Source organism: Culex pipiens, chromosome 1 (assembly GCF_016801865.2).
Source record: "Culex pipiens pallens isolate TS chromosome 1, TS_CPP_V2, whole genome shotgun sequence".
NCBI classification, from domain to species: Eukaryota; Metazoa; Arthropoda; class Insecta; order Diptera; family Culicidae; genus Culex; species Culex pipiens.
The window spans coordinates 69,636,921-69,650,998 of NC_068937.1; the positions used below are offsets into that span (position 1 = coordinate 69,636,921).

Genomic DNA, 14,078 nt, shown 5'->3' on the forward strand with positions numbered 1-14,078 from the left:
GTGGCCACTGCCCGTTCGGGCCGAATGCGAAGATGCACTGTCTGTTGTTGTTGTTGCCTTCTTGTGCGTAAGGCACACAGAAATGGGACACACACAACACACAAATCTATCTATTGTCCACTCGACCTGCTGGTTGTAAGTCAGCTACGAGTGAACTCTAGACTGGTCCAAAATAAAACATTCACGCAAGGAGTGCGCGAACATACTGCCCCGCTGAAATGGTAATTTCAGGAATCCTTTGGTGGTTGAGGCGCCAGCTTCTTCGAAGTGTTGTAGATGTGGTCCTCGTTAGGTTGATCCGCACTTGTGGGAAACCTCGTGTCAGAACGCGCAGTGGTTCGTGACTGGCTGGAGTTGATCCTTGGTCGGAAACTCAGCTCGTGGTGAAGTTGATCCGCTGTGGGTAACCTTGGACCCGGCCGCGCTGGCCGAACTTGTTGAACGACGTGTCCCGGGTTGATCCTTGTGGAAACTTGGTGCGATGATTTGACCAGATGAATCCTTGTGGAAACCGTGGGCTCGATCGCCGCTGCGATGCATGTTGGTACCGGCGCGGCGCGTGTTACAGTTGGACCAGTCTATCCAACTGCTGCTTATGCCTAAAGCGGTATACGCACTTCGGAAGGAACCGGTCAAGAAAAAAATCAAATGGGCAGCAGCGGCAGCGCAAGCAAGTCAGAGAGGGTGAAGAAAAGCCCCAAGAAATCGCTCTCTCTCCTTTGTTCTGCTGTTCGTAAAGCTGTTTCTTGACCCCTTTCCTTCCGATCAGCATACTAGCCTTAAGTGATGAAGTTGACTTGGGCTGGTTGCTTCGGCTGCTTGCTGGCTCGTCCTGGGTCCTGCTTACCGATCGATGTGATGAACGTCCACACACGGAGAAAAAAGCGTTCCGAAAATCGTGAACAATGTGCCACGAAATCTGGAACAAGGTGATATTCCACGGTACGAAAACGTACCATGAACAATTTCCATGAACAATATGCAAATCGTGAACAGGTGTTCACGAAAAATCGTAACTTCAGCAGCATAACGCTTAGCTTGTTATCGAAATCATGAACACTGTTCACGATTTCAGGGAACAACGTGGGAATGTGTTCACGATTTAAAGAACACTTTTTAAATGTGCCATACTATCATACACTTAGGAGCCCAGGGCGGCGAAGTCCTTGTAGATAAAAAGGAAGACACTAGTGGTTGGTACTAGCAATGGTGGCAGACAGCTATAAAGTCAACTTCGTTTTTTCGTTTTTTTTTTTAAATGTGAAAAAGGATTTGGAGCTAGTAGAAAATGTTATTTAAAAGTTTTCTGGATTGTGTGTTAAAAGTTTTAAGCATATCGAAAAGCCGAAAAAAAACGAAGTTGACTTTATAGCTGTCGGCCACCATTGCTAGTACCAACCACTAGTGTCTTCCTTTTTATCTGCAAGGACTTCGCCGCCCTGGGCTCCTAAGTGTATGAAAGTATGGCACGGAGCGACGGTGCCGATAACTAATATTTACACAAAGAATTTTAGAGCGCCCGCCGCGGGATTCGAACCGGCGACCTCTGGATTGTGAGTCCAGTGCGCGATCCGATTGATCCACACGGGCGGGACAAAATCGAACAGCCATAGTGGGCAAAACGCAGTTTTTAACTAATACTTTTGGTAAGAAGCCGTTACTTACTGTGACGGCGGCTTAGGGATTGCCTTCATTTATAAAGACCAAAAAGAATTAAATCAACCCATTTACGGTCATTATATTCACACTTAACACCATGAAATTTAGCAGAGTGTAGTTAAAATGCGACTGTTCAGTTTGAATGTTCAGTCCAGAATGTATTTCGTTTCTCAAATTGTTAAAAGGTAACTTCGATTGTCTTCAATCTTCAAATATTCCAGGCTTCTTCGATTCGGTATTTCTTCAATTATTATGTTTTAAAACGTAACGTAACGCTTCTTTACAATCGTGAACTTTAGTTCATGATTTTTATCACTTCTGTTCATGAAAACGTAGTTTTTTGTTCATACAATCGTGCACGAGTTCACGATTACATGAACAAATATTTTACGCAAAAACGTGCACATTTGTTCACGATTTTCGGAACGCTTTTTTCTCCGTGCAATCTCCGAGTTCGCAGGTTCTTTGACGATGAGCCGTACGACCTGGTGATTGACGATGATGACGGTGGTGTTGAGCGGACTGGCAGCAGGTGTCGTTGTACACCGTGGCTGCGGGTTGTTGGCCAATCGTTGGACTCCGTGGTGTTGCTGGTCGAGCACGGGAGGCCGTAACGACGGCGTAGGTTGTGGCTTGTGGATGCAGATCGTGGAGTTTACCGTGGCGTACACCGGCTCGAACTCCTGACTGCGATGGCGCGTCCGCCATGGCTGCTACCTTTCCTGGAGCGAAGTCGACGTTGCACTATGGGCCATCTCCATACAAACAGGCGGCCAAATTATTTTTTTGCTTTTTAAATGTTTTTTCATACAAACTTGGGTAATTTTATGGTATTGAAATGATATACGTTGATTTTTATGACTTTTCATGTTTTTCAATAGTTGATTGTTTATAATAAATAGTCTTTTCATACATTACATTAGTACAACAGAATTGCGTATACATTGTATTGCAAGTTTATATTATTAAATTATGGATAAGCTAATACATCACCCCTCCCTCCTCTTTCTTTCACCCCCCCCCCCTCTCCTCAACCCCTCCAACAAAATTTTGTTAAGCGTAATAAATTCATTTTAAGTCAAATATTTATTATTTACTGCTGTGTGTTTCTTTTTGTGAGTCCATGCCATATAACTTGAGACCTCCCCCCCCCACCCTTACGGGCATAAATTGCGAAAATTTTAATTGTTAAATCAAATAACAGAAAAATTAATTTTATTCAAAATATTAATTATGAAGTAAAACGATATACTACAAACCATATTCTTGTAATCACTCTGCATCATAATTCAGCGGAATTGTCATCGCAAGTTATATTAAGACATGTTCGGTCTGACTCCAAATTGAAACTACTTTATTCTGTTTGATTTTTCTTACAAGAAAGTTTACAATGATTATTTTGGCTGTTTATTTAATGGGAGGTACCAAGAATGGAATGGCATTATGTATCGTTCAACCAATCGTATGCATTGTGGGTTGAAACGAGAGAGAGAGAGAGAGATAGAGAAATCACTTAAGTTCATTTGTGGTGATTTCACACTTACTTCGCTCAGCTGGATAAGCTGGCTTGGCATAAAATATATAATTGGAAAAAAAGGACAGAGCCATGGTTTTACATGATGAGAATGGTCATGGTTGTTATTGAAGGATTTGCTGGTTCAGCGTGGATGGCGCAATCGATAATTTATGGCCATTCAACTTTGAACGCAAGCAGTTAAGAACGGTCGACTCGGGTATACTTGAGTTGACACATTTGGTAAACACTTGAAGCGAAATGCTATGTCTCAATTCGTATGAAATTTGAGACATTGTTTTCTGCTTCGCTGCAAGTTAACAAAATCGAGTACAAGGGTCTAGGACCTCAAGTGGACTCTTGAAGTTGTTTGCTAGCTGATGGAAATTTTCAGCTTAATGACCTACGACGAGAAATGTGTGAGGTCTGGAAATGATTTGTTACAAGAGACTTGTGAGAATGAAGTCGGGATATTACATTCTTAAAATTTATTTGATTATAGAGTTTATGACAGCTTCAGGATAGGTTAAAGGTAATTTTTATGATGTTTTGTACTAACCAACATAAAACTTAAATGTGGATCACTTTCATGGATTGATCGAAGAAAACTCATCATGCTAAGTCAACATTTTGCTGAATACTTTTTCCGGTATCAAACTGAGATTCTCCAGTTTCGCTTGAGAAACTTCGGTACGAATACCTTATTTTGACTAAGGTACTCAATTTTAAATGTAGGCAACAGAAAATTCCAATAAAGTCATTTCGAACTTCTTGAAACCACACTCAAAAAAATATTCACGTTGAAGTTACGTGAAAAGCTATGTGCTTTTTTTTCCACTACAGTTTTCACGTAACTTCTACCACAGACAACAGACGTTTGGGCTCGATTCTTCCCTTGTGTAAATCATCGCTACAGATTTTTTAGTTGTGGCAATCCGTTTGTGGCGCTGCAGTCGCTTTGCCCTGACACATTGCCCGCTGTCAAAATATCACTTTCCGCCTACTGTCATTTTACATTTTGTTGGGTTTCAACGTTTGTAATCGTTTGTTCTGGTTCTGGTGTTAGAGGATCGCTTGCACTAGAAATCCGGTGGGGGAATCTGACATGCCGGGGAGAACATTCAAGATTCAGGCCTTTGGTATGGCGACGAGGGTTCGCCGGAAGTGGCGGCACTTGAAGGTGGGGTGGGTTTCGAGGGCGTTGAAGAGGTTGATGTCTTGAAGGTGAGCGTTGAAATGATCGTGGTAGTTGGTTTGTCGGTTCCGGAGATAATCTTCGGAATGCGGTCGTTTGGGGCCAAAACGTTTACGGGGTTGGCCGTGATCATAGCTCTTGCTGACGGCGCGGATGACATCCAGACTATATCGTGTCATACCTTGCTGTTTTTCCTTCTTCGACAGTTCCGGATTGTTTCGTTTCTGGTTACGGATCTTTTATCCTCCAAAAAACGCTTGCCCATCCTCCCGATTTCCACCGGGTCTTCCCTCCTTTTCGCTCACCTCTGTTGGTTTTGTTTATAAACACAACCAGCAAGAATTTGACAGCCTCAAGCGCGGCCTTGGTTGCTGTGTTTAAAAAAGCATCAGACTAGACTATTTTTTTAATATCGATAATTAAATGAAAAAAAAACTTCCATGTGCTCGTGAATCGTGTTAATTAATAATTAAAGTAGATTTACTATAGCATAAAAACATAATCTTTACCTTTTTAATTTTTATTTCGAAAAATTGAAATAATATATTTTTTAAACATTTCTGGGTGATGCATTTTCAAACACACCTTCTCAGAAAACCATCATGGCTGCTTTAGAGAGTGGCAATAGGCTAACAGATGGCGCTAGTAGATTAGCAGGATGCGGCAGCCATGTTTTTACACACGATTTTCAAATTATTTTGTTCTAGCCGCTACGTCTGTTGTCTGTGCTTCTACTAGGTGGCCCTAGTAGAAACGGGATTTGATTGACCAGATTATTTCACGTCGATTCTACGTGTTTCACACGTAAAAGCTAAATGAATCAACCGATGAGTTTTACTTATTTGTTTTAATAAAATTTATATGAACTTTTTAGTTGAAGGTTCTTGTTTTGGTCGCATTTTTTTTTCAAAAAAGAATAATAAAGAATTGTATTTGCAGAAACTAATGTATTTTATCATTAATTAGCATCTTCAGAACACCTGCAGTCCTGCAGTATATACTAGAACATAATTTGGTGCCTCTTGCCGGAAACATTCAGATGAAACACGTACGGCTAGTCTACCCAAGGTCGCGGGACCTGTTCTTCCGCCAGGTAATCGCTAATCCCGATGTGCTTGATCCTGGTCTCCTTGCCAAAGATCGCCACCGATAGGTATATTTCAAGGCACCACGATAAAATAAAGCGGACACCAACAAAAGTGATGTAACCCGTAATTGCACTCATTCGAGACACACTCAGGAATGCCCAACTTGAATGGCTTTTTAATTTCCGATGGCGCCAAGAACCACAGTGGCACGGACCGAGATTGCCATTCCGATGCATGAAATCGGTGTCAGGGAGACTGCCAGGTTATCTAATTGCCTTCAAGGAGATCTTTAGTTCACCGCCTATGTCAGCACCGGCCAGAATTCCGGTAGCCGTCGGATAAGAAGATGCTATGTTCAGAAGTTGACTTCTGCAAAAAATAATCGTTACTTAAAAATAAATAACTATTAAACTTAATTTAACCTACTTTCTGTTAAAATTTGACGAGCACAAGTCTCGCTGCATCTTCAACGTTCGCCATCAATTTTCATACTAAAATAATCACGTAGAAATTTCGCGCATTCGAGTAAAAGAAGTTTCGTCGATGCTACATTCCAAAACACATAGAAGCTACATGAAAAAACCTAGTGGAAAAATACTATAAGGTTTTTCACGTAACATAAACGTGAACCGGTACACTTTCACATTATTTTTACGTGTGTCACGTAAAACGGGGCTATGGAGGGGAAAATTGAGTTTACGTGATTTTTCACGTAGTATCTACCTTTGGATTTTTTTGAGTGCAGGTTTTGATTTTTGAAGCACCGATGCCCACGAAGTAGGTAGCAAACCAAGGCTGTATATCATAGGTACTCGCGATCTTGCTTTGCATTAGTGTGAGTGCATGACTCTGTGCCACTAAAACCAAAACAATAACAAACGAACAATGGACCATGCCAGGAAAACATAAACAATGTCAGTGTCAGTGGAATGAAAGAGTCAGAGATAACGATTTTGACAACCGCACTGCTACACACTCAATCGCGAGTACCTTAGGTAGAAAGCCATGGTAGCAAACTGGGTGCTGAAAAGACAGAATGCGTAACGTGATTTTCGAATTCTCCCTACTGCTCCTAACTACTACAACTGCACCACAGCTGTAAACATAAACAAAGTAGAAGGCTATGTTCAAACTCAAGCGTGACATATTTGTTGCTGCTGAAGTGACTTGTTTTGAAACATTTTGGATCTGTCGATGTTAATGTTTTTGTTGAAAAATTAAGTGCTTCGCGTCTTTTTTGTTCGTAGACTAAACGATGGGCGGCATAAGAGGCCTTTTTTGTTTTTCCACGTGACGAAAAATTGCGTCAGAAGTGGGTGAAATATTGTAAATCAGAAGAGCAACCGAATGGGAATTCCGAGATTATGTATCTTTGATGCGCAGCGATAATATCGGAGTAAAAAAATTCAATATTATTTTTCAGGTGCCATTCATAGTTATTGATATTCTGTCGCTAACATTTCAAAGTTATTATTGAAATATTAGCGACGAATTATGTCAACCTCGATTTCAACCCTCTTTTTAAGATTTGTTGACTTTGAATACCTCAAAAATAAATTCTTTATAAACTCAAAATAAATTATAGATCGATTACAATACTTCCCACTTCTTAGTATTATTTTGCGAACAGTAAATTGGTTCCGCTTTGACAGTTCTAAATTGAGGCCGCTTTGCGAACCACTATTCTGCACCCAGGTAGCAAAGCAAGTGAAATAAACGGGCGCATATGTAGATTGCAGCAAATTTTGATAAAACGTAAATGTTCAAAATGGCATATCTCCGAAAACGCAAAAAATCGCAGGCTGGAAATTTCAGCAATGTTAGATTATAATCCAATCTTTCAAGTGATCTTAGTTTCATGTTTAGCATCGGTTAGCAAAAAAAGTACTCGATTAACAAACACAAAAAAAATATGATTTGTCAAAAAAATGCTCCAGTTATTCGATGAAAACTTCAGTTTTTGGTTTGGAAACCACATTTTATCTGTTAATAGTTTCAAAGCTTATCTAATTACCTTTCCAAAGATGTATATTTGTCCAAATAAAACATTTTAAATGGCTGAGCTATGTTAAAATTAAACAATCAGCCTTTTTCACGAAAAACGCTACTTTTTTACTCCATTTTTTGACTTTCAGCTTGCGTATCTCCGTAATGAACAAACTTAGAGCTTTGAAAATTTGGATTTTTCTTAGTTAGAATGTTTACTTTCGAGAAAAAAATACCAAAAAATATTTGGAGAAGGTCACTTTTTTGAAACTTGGCCACCCAATGTACCATAGTGCGTTGTAGGGGCCGGACGGACAGAAACGTTCTGCCCATCCGGCTCGAAGGACCATGTTCGAAGCACCGCGTAGAGCAGGAACAGAAGACCTCGTCCGGGTAGCTGCGCTAGCTTAGCGCCATCAATGAAAACACCACACAAGTTACAAAACAATGGTTTTTATTTAAAACAAAAGTGGTGGCCACTGCCCGTTCGGGCCGAATGCGAAGATGCACTGTCTGTTGTTGTTGTTGCCTTCTTGTGCGTAAGGCACACAGAAATGGGACACACACAACACACAAATCTATCTATTGTCCACTCGGCCTGCTGGTTGTAAGTCAGCTACAAGTGAACTCTAGACTGGTCCAAAATAAAACATTCACGCAAGGAGTGCGCGAACAGTTGGTGTTGAGGCCGCTCACTGCCGCGACGGGGTCGACACCATGCTGCTGCGTGGGAACGAACGTCGCGACGGCATCTCACGCGAGTGAGACGTGAGGAAGTAGGGAGTAAACAGTGATAAAACACACGAGAAAAAGGGCGACAAATCAAAACAAAGTCACAATCTAAATTTACGAGCACAAGTGGTCAGGGAAAAAGGAACGTGGAGCGATTTGGATAATTAGGAGGATAATTTGGAGGATTGTTAGGAGTAAAGTGGAAGGTTTGTGGTTCGCGGGAATAACGGGTGGTAGACGGACACAAACATGTAAGTTTAAGCACACAAAACGTTGAAATAAATAACACTAAGGGTGGAAATTGCGAACAGACACAAGGACTACACGCGGGCGACAACAGGCCGGAGGAATACGGCCGGACAGAGTTAAGAATTTCCTCGAACAGGACAGGACAGGGCGCAGGTTCACGAACAAGTAAGTTTGGAACAGATAAACATGTAAAACGCAACAGAAACATGTTAAATCTTTACAAAACATGTAAAACCGAACACGCTGTTAAACATAACCTAAAATTACAGCTACAGCACAAACGTAGAACACAAATCCGGATCGGGTTGGACGGAAAACAGGAAACAAACAAATTGTAAGACAAAAACACACACACACACACAAACACAACATGTACTAAATATTAATCTAAAATTGCAGCTTTGATCTGCCTCGAATAAATTGGGCTGATTCGCAAGGAGGTTTATTTCCGTTGGCGTCCGAACAGTTGGTGTGAGCACACACTTAATTTTATTTAGAATCTGTTTTCAGGGCATTCAAATATGCATTTTCATCTATTATCAGAACAAATTTGAAAAAAATTGGATGTATCATTGCCGAGATATAGCTATTTTTAGTTAGCAGTTTCGAAAAACGGGTGCCACGATATCTCAACACTGCTTTGACAAAATGTGTGTGTGTGTGTGTGTGTGTGTGTGTGTGTGTGTGTGTGTGTGTGTGTGTGTGTGTGTGTGTGGTCCAATCCAATACCCGCTAACCGGTAGCGAAATTATGGGAAAGTATAGTTTGTATCACTTTGTATATGCCGAATGCTGATACAACTTATCTCAGTCCCGGGTATTAGGTGGTGATAGCCCTCGCGCTGCTTCCAACGACCCGTTTCAGAATGACAGAGCTCCTTGCGGTCCAATTCCGAGGTCGCTGGGCATTGTTCGGCCCCGCCTAAACATAGAAGCAAGCATCTGGAGGAAACTCGATCTATATTTAGACTTCCAATCCCCTCAGGCAAATCAGGGATCAGCGCGTATTTAATATGAGAAGATAACATGTTTCAACACTACGGATAATTTCACTGCTAGAGTGTAAACCTTCTGATGGCCGACTGCTTAGCGTCCCAGACCACCAATCCAAAGGCGTGAGTTCGAATTCCACCTGATTCATTTTCGTTTTTGTTCATATTCAATAGGGAGATGGCGTCGCTATTTTTAGACCACGTTTTCCACTTTTTCTCATCGAAACTGACTACTTTATCGACTTCATTTTGCTGGGCGAGATCACAGAAAAAAATATGTAAATTTACACAGCACGTAATTACTGTTTCTTATGTAAACTCACTCAATGTAATGTTGAGATATGATGTAAAGCGCAAAAAGTCATGGAAATTACTCTAATGTAAATCTAAATCTAATGTAAATCATGAATCTAATGGAAACGTTGAGCACACAGAAAAAAAAATCATGGTAATATTACATCTGGGAAGGGGTACATCTTTTATGTCAGAAAAAAGGTGTAATTTTACCTCTGGAAATGTGTAATTTTACCACTTTTCTGGTGTAATGTCACTTTTTCAGTCTAAATTGAGGTAAAATTACATCATAAAAGAGGTAATATTCAACCTTCCAAAATTAAAGCTTCCAAATTTACATTATTTTTTTCTGTGCATGGAAACTCAAATCTGATGAATTTCTACCCGTGTTCGGCTTCCTGTAAATTCCTATTTAATGTAAATCATATATCCAATGTATTTCTGCCAAACGTTGACTTCAAAACTACCCGAACTAAAAATAGTTATATTTGGTTCTCTTTCTATCGCTCTCATACTTCGCTGGCTCACTGCCTGAGCCTCGACCTGAACAAGTTGATGCTTTAGCCGCTCGTTTATAAATGGCTCAGTCGGCAGCGGGTAGCAGCAGTAACATCGAACATCCTACCCGTCGTCCGTTCGATTCCAGTCCAGCGTTATTCCACTTGGTCGTCGACGAGAAAGCGTCCCCTACCTGTGAAGCAACTTTTTAAAATCAGAATTTCCTTTTGCTGCCCGCTTCAATAATTTTAAAATAGAACATAGGCCACACCCTTTTCCTACTGCAGTCCAAGTCGAGCTTCTCATTCCCATTGTCCAATCAGAATTAGTTGCTTTGAACTAATGTAAATTGCTAAAGTAATGTAAATTCCAAAACTAATGTAAATTTTCAAAACTAATGTAAATTTCCAATAAATCTAATGTAAATTTCCAATGAACCTAATGTAAATATACATAATTTATCATGATACTTTTTGGTACATGATAAATAATGTAAATTTACAGGAATATTTTTTTCTGTGTATGTAGAGTCCTTTTGTCTATCACTCAGATTGCAGCTTCCATTTAGGGTATTGAGATCATTTGCTATCCCACACACATATGAGCACATAGGGTTAGAACCGCGCCCAGATTCGCGTTACTTTTGATCAAGCTTACATCATATGAGGCCCAAAGTGATCCCATGCGACATGTACCGATAATGAAGATGGCCGGCCGTCATAACATGCTCTTCCTCACAGTACCGTCGTGGTTCACTTTTACTCCATCGGTCGTTGACGCACGAAATTCTTACGCAAGTTTTTGAACTCGTTGATGTTCCTTGTGTTCTTTGCTGCTTCCGGTAGCTGGTTGTACATGCTGTATCCTTTATAGAACAGTGAATTCTGCGTACACGCCTTCCTGCACATCTGCAATCTGAGATTGTCAGCTCCTCTGGTGTCGTGCTGATGGATATCCCTCCCGTATACCACCGTACCTGTCAAGTATTTCGGCGCCATCCCTTTAGTTACACGAAACACAAAAATTAACGTATTGTACTCGATCCTTTGACGAACAGACATCCATTGTAAACAATCCAGCATGTTTTGTCTTGGTGTTAAACGATCACATTTCAAAATTAGTCGCATCACTTTGCTCTGCAGGACCTGCATTCTTTTCAGTTGTTGACGAGTTGCTAAAAACAGGATAGAGGCACAGTAGTCGAAGTGAGGAGCAATCAGGGATTTGTACACGTCTATTTTGGCTTCAGTCGTCAGGTAACGGTTAATTCTGCAGAGTACTCCAAATTTTCGGGCTGCTTTCCGTATTGTGTAGTCAATGTGGTCATTAAAGTTCAATTTTTCGTCCAGCATCACTCCGAGGTATTTGATCGTCTCGACCCTCTCAATTTCCTCGCCATCTATATAGAACCGCTCTGCTTACGCCGTCGCTTGGTCGTGTGGTCACTATCATGCATTTTGTTTTGCTGACATTCAGCTGTAGTTTCTTCCATCTCAGCCATTCGGTAAAACTGGCAAGCTCAGTATTCATCACGTTAAAGCACTCTTCAAAGCTAGTTCCGGTCAGAAACAGTACAGTATCATCAGCGAAAAGGTTTACTTGAACTCGTCTCAGTGCTTGCTTCAGGTCGTTGATATATAAAATAAAGAGAAGCGGTCCAAGCACACTGCCTTGAGGAACTCCAAGATCTACTGCCGTGGCTGCTGACGTGGAGCCGTTGTAACGAGTCACCTGCGTTATGCTGTCCAAGTAGCTGCTAAACCATTTGAGCGCTGAACCGCGAACACCGTAGCGACGCAGTACTGCTTTCAGTTTGGTTCGGTCAATGGTCTCGAAAGCTCGCTTCAGGTCTACGAACACCGATAGGACAATTTTCCCTTCTTCAATTGCTTGTTTCCATTTCAGCAGTAACAGGTTGAGCGCTGACTCACAGGAGTGATGCTTTCGGAAACCAGACTGCTCTTCGAGTAAAACTTTCGTCCGATCCACAAACGCCAGGAGCTGCTCCTTCACTATAGTTTCCAAAACCTTCTCATAGAGTGGCAAAATGTTGATTGGTCTGTGATCTTCCGGGCGCGTCGATTTCGGTACCTTAGGCATCGGTATCACCAAAGTCCGCTTCCAAGGTTGTGGGAATTCTCCGCTTTCCAGGGATCTGTTGACAATCGCCAACAGCTGCTCTCCAACAACGTCAAATGAATCCGTCATGACCCGTTTTGTCACGCTATCAACACCAGCGCAGTCTTTTAACGAGTAGACTGTTTCTTTCAGTTTCGTCAAGGTGATTGGTTGAAGCTCCGTTAATAAGTCCTCGCTGCCATCTTCGTTTAGCCTTTATTCTGCTGGTACTACTGCTGGTTCCACCTGGGCTGGTGGGATGTTTCTATGGATTGTCTCTACACTTTTCACGAAGACCTGATTCAAGCGTTCCGCCGTTTCCCTTTCGCTTCGCGCTCCCTCGAAAACAATTTCCATTGGAGGTTCTCCACCAGGCCGAATCAGCGATTTCAGGCTTCTCCAAAGCTTCTTGGGATTTCCGTGACAACTTCGAATTTCCTCTTCTACTGGCAGGTTCTTTGATGATCTCAATCCTCGGACGTAGCGGTTTCGAAGCACTTTATAAAGGTTCCAATCATCCAGCCTTTTTGTATGTTTGAAGGTCCTGTAGGCATCATCCCGCTCGGTTTTCAGGTTTCTCAGCTGTTCTCCATACCACGCGTTTGAGACTTTCCGGTCATTGCTGCATAGATCGGTCAGCTCCGCAACCGCCGTCGCCAGTGTTGAGCCAAAAGTTTGTGCAGCTTCTCCAACGGTCACTCCAGCGTCAACTCTCCTCAGTTTTGCTCGTAGCGCAGCATGCAGTCGTTCCTTCGTATACCGTTTCCAGCTAACGTAACTCTTTTTCTGCTCCGGTAGGTTAATCGTGGTTTCTCCGACGTGAATACAGATGGTCTCGTGATCAGTTATCTTAAGCTCTTCAGTGACGCGCGCCTCCACCCCCTCCAGGTTTGTAAAGACAAGGTCAATAATTGTACTGCTACTGGGACCCACACGCGTCGGTTCTGATACAATCTGCTTCATCCCTAAGGCTTCGGTAACGTTCTTCAGCTCACGTGCGTATCCCGGATCGTTACATCGGATGTTGAAGTCGCCAACGAGTAGATTTGTCCTGCAGTCCTGGAAGACCGTCCTCAGCCAACTCTCAAAGCTGTCTATGAAACCAACGTCACTGCTGCTGGGAGAATGATAGATTCCTCCATAGATTCCATTGAGCGTTGTACTTTTCACGTCGATCGCCAAGAACCAGTTATCTCCTGCCACCGTATTCGAGACAATCTCATACTCCAAGCGGTCGTCTACATACACCATCACCCCACCCGTGTGTGCTGATCTGGACAGACAGCAACTGCATCGGTAATTCTGGATCTCAAATTCGTCTAGGTCGTGCTTTTCTGTCAAGTGTGTTTCCGTCAAAAATACTATTTTAGGTTTTGTGTTCTGCATCATCAGTTTCAGCTCGTCAAGATGTGATTTTATTCCAGCAATGTTCAGGTACAGTATTTCTCCGCGTTGTTTTGGTTGCTAGATTGTGAAATCCACCATTTTGTTCCGTTTTTCCTGCTCTTTGATGAATACTGGACATTCGCTGCTCCAAGCCGAGTGGCTGACATCAATGTTGAGTTTGCGTTGCACGCGTAGTTTCTCGCAGTTGGCACACTTCTCTGTTTCAGCGTTACAGTCCTTCCATTCGTGGTCTTCACTGCAGATTGGGCAGTGTTGTGTTGTTGTTGTAGTCCAGGCGCGTAGAATCTCTTAATTGAATAAAACAATCGTTTGAGGTGACTGCTGAGCCAACCGTCTCGGACGGTGGTC

The 14,078-nt window shown here is 42.0% G+C and overlaps 1 long non-coding RNA gene across 1 annotated transcript; it reads right to left on the minus strand.

Annotated features, from left to right (window-relative positions):
* Positions 1-2,990: 2,990 nt before the first annotated feature.
* On the minus strand, positions 2,991-6,078 carry LOC120431527 (uncharacterized). Its single transcript, XR_005607903.2, has 2 exons — positions 5,882-6,078; positions 2,991-5,824 (listed from the first exon to the last, which is right to left on the minus strand). It is a non-coding gene; the product is annotated as an uncharacterized LOC120431527 (long non-coding RNA).
* Positions 6,079-14,078: the final 8,000 nt, after the last annotated feature.